This window comes from Mirounga leonina, unplaced genomic scaffold (genome assembly GCF_011800145.1).
Source record: "Mirounga leonina isolate KUSES-001 unplaced genomic scaffold, KU_Mleo_1.0 Mir_175, whole genome shotgun sequence".
Taxonomy (NCBI): Eukaryota; Metazoa; Chordata; class Mammalia; order Carnivora; family Phocidae; genus Mirounga; species Mirounga leonina.
In genome coordinates this window covers 1,020,979-1,030,442 of record NW_023270453.1, presented here as the reverse complement: position 1 = coordinate 1,030,442, position 9,464 = coordinate 1,020,979, and the positions used below count along the sequence as shown (strand labels likewise).

The window sequence follows — 9,464 nt, the reverse complement described above, 5'->3', positions numbered from 1 at the left end:
TTAGGATTTCAGTAGCTTCAAATTAAGAGATACAGATTCTAACCGAAATTTATAAATTTGAGAAGAATTGTGTTTATAAAAGAGGAAATGGTACAAGTTGCCAATAACCAGGTACCCATTCGCTTACTATCATTTTTTGTGGCAGAAATTTCTGCTTCCCCTTTCCCTCTCCTTTCATACACTTGCACATGAGGAAGAGAAATAGAAATTGAACTTCTGAAATATTGATCTAACCTTGTCTATGCTGGCCTTTAAATTGTGTTTAGCGCATGCTATTTTTTTTTAAATTTATATTTGAGAGAGAGAGAGAGAGAGACTGTGTGAGCACAAGCGGGGGGAGGGTGTGCAGAGGGAGAGGGGAAAGCAGGCTCCCCTCTGAGCAGGGAGCCTGAGGTGGGGCTCCATCCCATGACCCTGGGATCAACCCGAGCCCAAGGCAGACTTTTAACCAACTGAGCCACCCAGGCGCCCCAGCACATGCTATCTTTTAACCAATGGTTTCCTAAGCATGTCTTTTGGCTCTGCTTTTTTGTTAACTTAGTGTGATTAATTGTACTCAGGTTTTTACCTCCGTCTAAAATCGGGTTTATTGACTTTTATTTTAATACTTTGCCATTTGTTAATTTTATAACTGTGAAATGATATTAATAATTGATAAGCACATCAATTGAAATGATCTCTTTTGAGAACTTGGTATCACTGCACTTACTTGGTGAATACCAAAGCTGTGGCTAACTAACAGACAATAACCAAATCACCAATACAGTAAATTATTGGTAAGAGGTAGAAAATGTGGCCCAATATGCATAAATCCTGTGTTCTGAAGTTTCAGGATATTTGATTATTTCTGACTTGCAACTTGGTAAAAATTGGGGTAATGGAAGCAAAACTGAGAATTTTGAAATCAAGGTATCTGTGGTATGGGAAAAAACCACATTTTATTTCTCTTGGCTTGTTTTCTCTGCCCTCTTCCTGCTCCTAAGTACCTGCTGAGACCACATTTCCCTGAATCAATTATAATGATGCCACTATTTCAAATTAGGCCTGGAGTAGAATGAAGACACTGCAGTGGTCTGGCAAGATCTGCTACTTTCCCTTCCCTCAGTTGCTCACCCTATGCCTGGTCCTTATCTGCACTGTCAGCCCTTACCACCAGGGCTGTCTCCAGGGGGTGCAGAATTGGACCAGACACCACCGTGGGTTCACCTAAAGAACATTTTTGTCCAGATGAAACCATATTGAAATAAATACTGAAAGCAAACTGAAGGAGAAAGAGAAGTTGCAAGAAGTCCGCATTAAGGGTCTATTTAGAGACACACTAAAGAATATTCTGTGATCCAGCCCTTTTATATTAGTGATCAAGGGACATTTGGAGATAAAGTGTTCTTTTTACTGTTGTCGATTTGCTTTTTTATTTTTAACTTGTTTTACTGTGAATTGACAAAATCAGCTCCTCTTTCTCACTGAGTGTCCTCCATCTGTGCCCAGCAACTAACTGCTCAAAGGCTAAGGTTTTTACTCTGATATATTACAACCTGTGTTAGACACCGTGGTGCATCTCTTCAAACCCTCTCCAACTCACACTAACCTCAGCCAAGTGACCAGTCTCACACTGGCTTCAACCAGCCTCCCGTGGTTGTGTTCTGACAGCACCTGGCCTTGGGCCAAATTTTCTGATCTTTTTTTTTAATGGCAAGTGTTTGTCCATAGTATGCTATCTAGCACTTCCTAAAAATATTTTAAAACACATACAGAATCTCTTAAAGGTAAAAGCAATACTTTAACAATGACCAAGAAAGGAGCTCAGACTACAAAAGAAGCATGGAAATCGGGGTTTGGAAATTTTCCCATCATTATACAAATATTATTTTTTTCTTTTGCCAAAAATTATTTGTATCGCTAATTCAAATTAACTTATCTAAATTCTTAACAACTCATTTTAAATCTTCCAAATGAAAATTTTCAATGGACTTAAAATCCATTTGTTAAAAATATAAAAACCCTTCGCTTTTTGATTTGTTTGTAAGAACAATTATTTTGACATCAGCAAGGATAGAAAATTGCTAATCTAAATTTTAGCAAAAACCTTTGCATAATTGCTGAATGGAATTGCAAAACAAGTTATGACTTAGTAGCAGAACCAACTATATACTTCATTTTGGGGACCTATGTCTCTTTGTAAGGAATATGCTCACTTATGATATCCATTAAAATTAAGCATCTACATAAATTGAAATTAGAATCAGACCTTCATTTTATTGCAAAATGTTAAACCAGCTTTCAACACATTGTTGTACATTGTATTTCTCTCAGTAAGTAGATAGTAATAATATTCTTCAGTTGGGGGGAAAATCTTGGTACAATACATACTTCATGCTACAATATTTGAAGGTTGATTATTAAAATGTTTTATCCATTGCTTAGTTTTCTTTCATGATATTTATTCTTTTTTTTTTAATGAGCTTTCCATTTTATTAGCAACGCATTCTAAGAACAGTCGAGAAGCCGTGCTTGTGGATGCGATGGGTCACATTACCGGTTCCACAAAGATCTTCCAGAGCTCCAGCGGCTGGATGCGCTCCTAGACAAGGAGCTGTGGAAGGAGGCCTCCACCGGCTCCACCGCGAAGCGCAGCCGGCCGGCCGCAAGCCTCTCCAGCCGCTGCAGCCAGGAGCGAAGTGTCGTAGGCTTCACACGTGACGTCCCGGTGTCTGAGCGTGAAGTTCAGCCTCTTCCCCACAGACAGAATGGCCGTGCAGGCGTTTTTCAGTTTGTGAATGAGGCGGGACAGCGTTTTAAACAGAGCGTCGGTTAGGTCATCGTCGTAGACCACTTGGGCCGCGAGCAGGATGGTGGTGTTGGCTGTACAGGTCAGAGACGTCCTCCTGCGACCCGCTGAAGGGGACCTCCGGGTCTGCGCACAGGTCGTCTTTGAGCCAGTCCAGTTCTTTGACCTTAACTACACCACCTCCAGCAGCAGTCAGGTGGCCGCTGAGGACATTGTTTCGCTGGCACATGGCCAAGACATCTGTGCAGTGAACGGTACGCGCCACGGTGGCTGCCATGATGCTGGCCAGCCCCGTGCCCGCCCCGAGCTCCAGCACGGTGCGCCCCTGGAAGAGGTCCCGTTGGAACGGGATGTAGTCAGCCAGGAGCAGGGCACCCCGCCACACCTGCTTGCCAACATCCTCCAGGGGGGTGGCCATGGTGTGTTCTATTCTGATGATATCCTGGGGGCTGCTCTCTCGTGCTTCGTTGGCCAGGGGGTCGTCTTCCTCCTGCGTTATAATTGTGGGCTGTACCTTGTCTCTCGGGGGCCCCGCTGGCCCGGGGTCTGAAGCCGCCCGTGGTCTCCTCTCGACGTCCAAATCTCTGTCCTCGTCCAGCCGAGTTCCCACCCCCTCCTGGCTGGTGGCGTCACTCCTGCAGCCACTCCCCAGAGGGGGTCTGGCACTGCCCGGCCCAGAGGGAGACATTTCCTCTGCAGGACCCATGGCATGACGGCCACCCTCAACCCCTGAGTCTGTCTGAGAGTCTCGGTTCCACAGAAGCTTGAACTGGGACAGGAAAACGGGCTGCCCCATGCCATTCAGCCACACCATGAGGTGCCTGTGGTTCGGGTGTAGAGGTGGACATCTGAGAGCACAGTGTCACTTTTGAAGGTGACCTCATCCATAGCTGGGGTGGGGGCCAGCCACCATGGCCGGGTTCCTCGTGAATCGTGGGACAGCAGCACCTGCCACGGGCTGCAGGATGGAGTCCAGCCGAGTCCTATTTATTCATTTTTGATTGAAAAGTCTCATGGCAGGAGGGGAAGAATGAAGGGGGGGAAATTGGAGGGGGAGACGAACCATGAGAGACGATGGACTCTGAAAAACAAACTGAGGGTTCTAGAGGGGAGGGGGGTGGGAGGATGGGTTAGCCTGGTGATGGGTATTAAAGAGGGCACGTTCTGCATGGAGCACTGGGTGTTATACGCAAACAATGAATCATGGAACACTACATCAAAAACTAATGATATAATGTATGATGATTAACATAACATAATAATAATTAAAAAAGAAGTCTATAGAAAAAAAAAGAAAAGTCTCATGATTTCCCATGATACTTAGAACACATTTCTGGTTTTTAAAGTCCTTCATAGTCTGGCCCGTGTGCAGCCTCACCTCATACCATCATCCTCCCTCTCACCACACGGGTCTTCCTTCAGAGCACACCAAGCTCATCCCATCATAGGGCCTTCACACTCCCCTTGCTCTTCTTCCAGATCTTCATATGGCTGGTTTCTTCCCTCCATTCAGTTCTGCACTGAAATTTGACCACCTTTGATAGGCTTATTTCAATCTCCTAACCTAAAAAGGCATCCAGTTGACCTAAAAGGTGACCCAGTTGCTCTCTTTCAAATCACCACCCTATTTAATTTTCTGCCTAGCACTTACCACTCTTAGTTGTTTCCTTGTTTATTCATTATTTGTTTATTATATGACTCTACTCACTAAAATGCAGGCTCCATGAGAGCAGAACTTTGTCTCTCTTGTTCATTTCTCCAAAAAGTGCATAGCCCATATTAGGCTTTCAATAAATATTGTTGAATTTTAAAAGAAAAACACCTTTCCTTTTCTAATGATATTATGGATCAGATTCATAAGACAAAACAATTAAGTAAACTGGAAAATTGTCCACGTTCGAACCATAGAAGAGTATCCAGCTCTCAGGGTAAGCTGCCACTTCTATTACATGCTTCATGTTTCATCATGTAGAACCAAGTGGTTCATGGTGGAGGATGTGATGAATTGACCTACATGCTGTATCAATACAAATCATTGGTTGCATTATTTGCTTGTGTAACAAGTCTGAGGTAAGTGACTCCTCAGGCATACCATTTGTAGTTACACTTATTCATTTTGATTACTATATAGTAAACTATCTGTGACGTTTATTTTTTTTTTTAAGATTCATTTATTGATTTGAAAGAGAGAGAGCACAAGCAGGAAGGGCAGAGGGAGAAGGAGAGAGAATCAGACTCCACACTGACCACGAAGATCGATGCGGGGTTCTCTCTCAACCCTAAGATCATGACCTGAGCCGAAACGAAACCAAGAGTCAGATGCTTAACCTACTGAGCCACCCAGGTGCCCCTAAACTATACATGATTTTTAAAAACAAATCAGATTGTAATGTGGTGCCAAAATGATGACTATGTCCAAAAGTTCTTTGGTTACATAAAAATCCTCATTTACCTCTTGAATAATTCAAATGCAGCTGAGAGGTACGGTTTTACTTATGTTCTCCTCAGTTGCAGTAGGACATGCCACAGATAATTCAAATTTTTTCAAGCTTTTTCCTGTAAGTTCTAAGCCACGTTTTCAACATACAGAGCAACAGTATTTCCAGGAAGACTGAAATATGCAAATACTACAGTAATTTTATACACTTACTATAAAAGACTTTGAAGCCCAACCAATGCTTTCATTTAGTACAGGACTGTATTTCACAGAAACATCACTGCTTTCATTTATATTCAAAGCAATGGGTGTTGATATTTTAGTTAATGTTACCCTTCATTAGTTTTTCATTACCTATCTTTTCCATGTAGGATCACAGTGATAGTTAAGGCTTGTTTCATAAGGTCTCAAGCTGTACACCTTTGACACAAAAACACAGTTTTAAGCACATGGGAATATTCTCGTTTCCAGAGAGAATAATGCTTGTTCACAATTAAAAAAAATTAAAGTCTTCACAGTAGCGTTGCCAGATTTATCAAATAAAAATACAAGATACCTAATTAAATTTGAGTGTTACATAAACAACAAATATTGCATGGGACATACTTAAACTAAAAAATTACCTATTGTTTATCTGGCATTCAAATTTAATTGGGTATCTTATCTGGCAACCCTGGCCGGTTATTTATTTTTCTACTCTTTATAGAGACATTGGTTGAAATACACTCAGATGATCTTCTAGGAAGTAGTGATGTCTTCATTACTTTCTTGTTGGCTATTTTAAAATGTCAGCTGTTTTAAAATCAAAGTGGGAAAAGAGCTGAAAAAAACACATAAAATAAATGAAACATCAGTTCTCAAGATACTGGAAATGAGGCAATGAAGAATTTCATTATGTCAACAATTAAAAGGTAAATATCGCCTAAGCATTTACTATATAGAAGGCATCGTATTATGACTTGCCACAATCATGAGAGAAGGAAAAATAAGAAAAAGACAAGCTCTCAGCCCTTGGAGAATTTATAATTTGATAAGGAAGATAATATGGATACACATAAAAAGATGACAAACAGCATAAAGCAGTAGATGGTAAGTGCCAAAGGAGTAATATAGACAAGAGGAGTCGGGACATCAGTTCCATCTGTGTCTTTGGCCTCAAAGGGCGAGAGGAAGAGAAAGAGAAAGTTTCACTAAGTGCTTTATACTCACTGTCCTGTTTAAGCCTCCCACTATGATCTGAATGTTTGTGTCTGCGCCAAATTCACATGCTGGAACCATAATGCCCATGTCACAGTGTTAAAAGATGAGGCTGTTCCACTCTGGAAAACAGTATGGAGGTTCTTCAAAAAGTTGAAAATAGAGCTACCATACGATCCAGCAATTGCACTACTGGGTATTTACCCCAAAGATACAAATGTAGGGATCCGAAGGGGTACGTGCACCCCAATGTTTATAGCAGCAATGTCCACAATAGTCAAACTGTGGAAAGAGCCAAGATGTCCATCGACAGATGAATGGATAAAGAAGATGTGGTATATATACACAATGGAATATTATGCAGCCATCAAAAAGAATAAAATCTTGCCATTTGCAATGACATGGATGGAACTGGAGGGTATTATGCTGAGCGAAATAAGTCAATCAGAGAAAGACATGTATATATGACCTCACTGATATGAGGAATTCTTAATCTCAGGAAACAAACTGAGGGTTGCTGGAGTGGTGGGGGGTGGGAGGGATGGGGTGGCTGGGTGACAGACACTGGGGAGGGTATGTGCTATGGTGAGTGCTGTGAATTGTGCAAGACTGTTGAATCACAGATCTGTACCTCTGAAGCAAATAATACATTATATGTTAAAAAAAAAGGAAGAAGAAGAAGATAGCAGGAGGGGAAGAATGAAGGGGGAGAAATCGGAGGGGGAGATGAACCATGAGAGACGATGGACTCTGAGAAACAAACTGAGGGTTCTAGAGGGGAGGGGGGTGGGAGGATGGGTTAGCCTGGTGATGGGTATTAAAGAGGGCACGTTCTGCATGGAGCACTGGGTGTTATACGCAAACAGTGAATCATGGAACACTACATCAAAAACTAATGATGTAATGTATGGTGATTAACATAACATAATAAAAAAATAGAGAAAAAAAAGATGAGGCTGTTGGGAGGTGATTAAGTCATGAGGGCAAAGTCCTCATGGATGGGTTAGTGCTCTTATAAAAATGATTGCTGGCCCCTTCCATCATGTGAAGAACCAGTGAGAAGGTGCCGACTATGGACCAGGAAGAGTGTCCTCACCAAAATGTGACCATGCCAGGACCTTGATCTTGGACTTCCCAGACTCCAGATCTGTGAGCCATAACTTTCTCTTGTTTGTAAGACACCCAGTCTGTGGTATTTTGTTATAGCAGCCCAAATGGGTTAAGACACCTCCCACCACTTTATGGCATAGATATTATTATCATCACCAGTTCCCAGCTGAAAAAGTGAGACTGAAGGGGTCTACATATGCTTATGGTTACACAGCTAGTAAGCAGTATATCCGCTTCCATCTCAGGTGCTCTTGACCCTTTTAACTACCAGTACCACCTCTGAGAAGATGAGAGAGAAGCCTGGGACCTCTGCTGTTATATGGAACCCCTAGAGGTTTGAGTGGGATAGCGAGAATAAAAGAACTGTTTTAGATAACAAGTGCTTCATGCATTGCCCCAGACAGTGTGGATGCAAATACTCATTCAATCACACTGGATTACAGTGAGACTAATGAAAGTGTGAAATAGCAGAAACACTGTGAAATCAAAACAAACTGAAATGAGTTGCTGGCTATTTGCATGCAGACAATGAGAGAGCAAGAGAGAAAAGGAAGAATCAAAGATAACTGCAAGCCCAAGATTTCACTAACAAACAAACCAAAATCAGTTAAACTAATAAATGAATTCAGCTAAGTTGCAGGATATAAAATTATCCCACAAAAATCAGTTGTGTTTCTCTACAGTAACAATGAACAACCTGAAGAAGAAATTTCGAAAACAATTTCTTTAAGATTTTATTTATTTATCTGAGAGAGAGAGAGTGAGAGAGAGAAAGAGAGAGAGAGAGATCACGAGCGGGGGGGGGGGGGGAGGGCAGGAGGAGAAGCGGACTCTCCGCTGAGCAGGGAGCCCAAAGCAGGACTAGGTCCCAGAACCCTGGGATCATGACCTGAGCTGAAGGCAGATGTTTAACCGACTGAGCCACCCAGGTGCTCCAAAAACAATTTCATTTTCAACAGCATCAAAAAATAAAATATTTAGGAATAAGTTTAACTAAGCAGGCGAAAGATTTGTTCATTGAAACTACAAAACTTTGCTAAAAGAAGTTAAATAGGACATTAATAAATGGAAAGCCTGGTTTCATGAATCGGAAAACTTAATATTGTGAAGATGTCAATACTACCCAGGTGGTCTACAGATTCAATGCAATCCCTATCAACATACCAAGGTTTTGTATTTTTTTTTGTTTTTTTTTATTTATTTGAAAAAATTTTTTTTAAAAATCCATCCTAAAATTAATATGGAATCTCAAGGGACTCCAAATAGACAAAATAGTCCTAAAAAAGAACAAAGCTGGAGGTCTCATACTTCTTGATTTCAAAACTTACTACAAATCTACAGCAGTTAAAACAATGTGGTAGTGGCATAAAGACAAATATACAGGCCAACAGAATGGAATAGAGAGCCCAGAAATGAACTTTCACAAATATAGTCAAATAAGTTTTGACTAGAGTGGTAAAAACCATTTAATGGAGAATGAACCGTCTTTTCAAAAAATAGTGCTGTGAAAACTGAATGTCCACAGGCAAAAGAATGAAGTTGGACCCTTACCTTACATCATATATGACAATAATTCAAAATGGATTAAAGATCTAAAGACCTGAAACCATAAAACTCCTAGTAGAAAATATAGGGAGAAATCTTTTTGACATTGAATTTGGCAATGATTTATTGGATCTGATACCAAAAGTACAGGTAAAGAAGGAAAAGTTAGATAAATTGGACTTCACCAAAATTTCAAAAACTTTTGTGCACCAAAGGATGCTATCAACAGAGTGAAAAGGCAACCCATATATTGGGAGAAAATATTGGCAAATTATATATCTGATAAGGGATTAATATCCAGAATATATAAAGGACTCCGATAGCTCAACACCACCACCACCACCAAAACAACTTCCCCCAAATCAGCAAAATATTTGAATGGACATT

At 41.0% G+C, this 9,464-nt stretch overlaps 1 pseudogene; it reads right to left on the bottom strand.

Annotated features, from left to right (window-relative positions):
• Positions 1–2,180: 2,180 nt before the first annotated feature.
• On the bottom strand, positions 2,181–4,566 carry LOC118021959 (annotated as a pseudogene).
• Between the last annotated feature and the right edge of the window lie 4,898 nt (positions 4,567–9,464).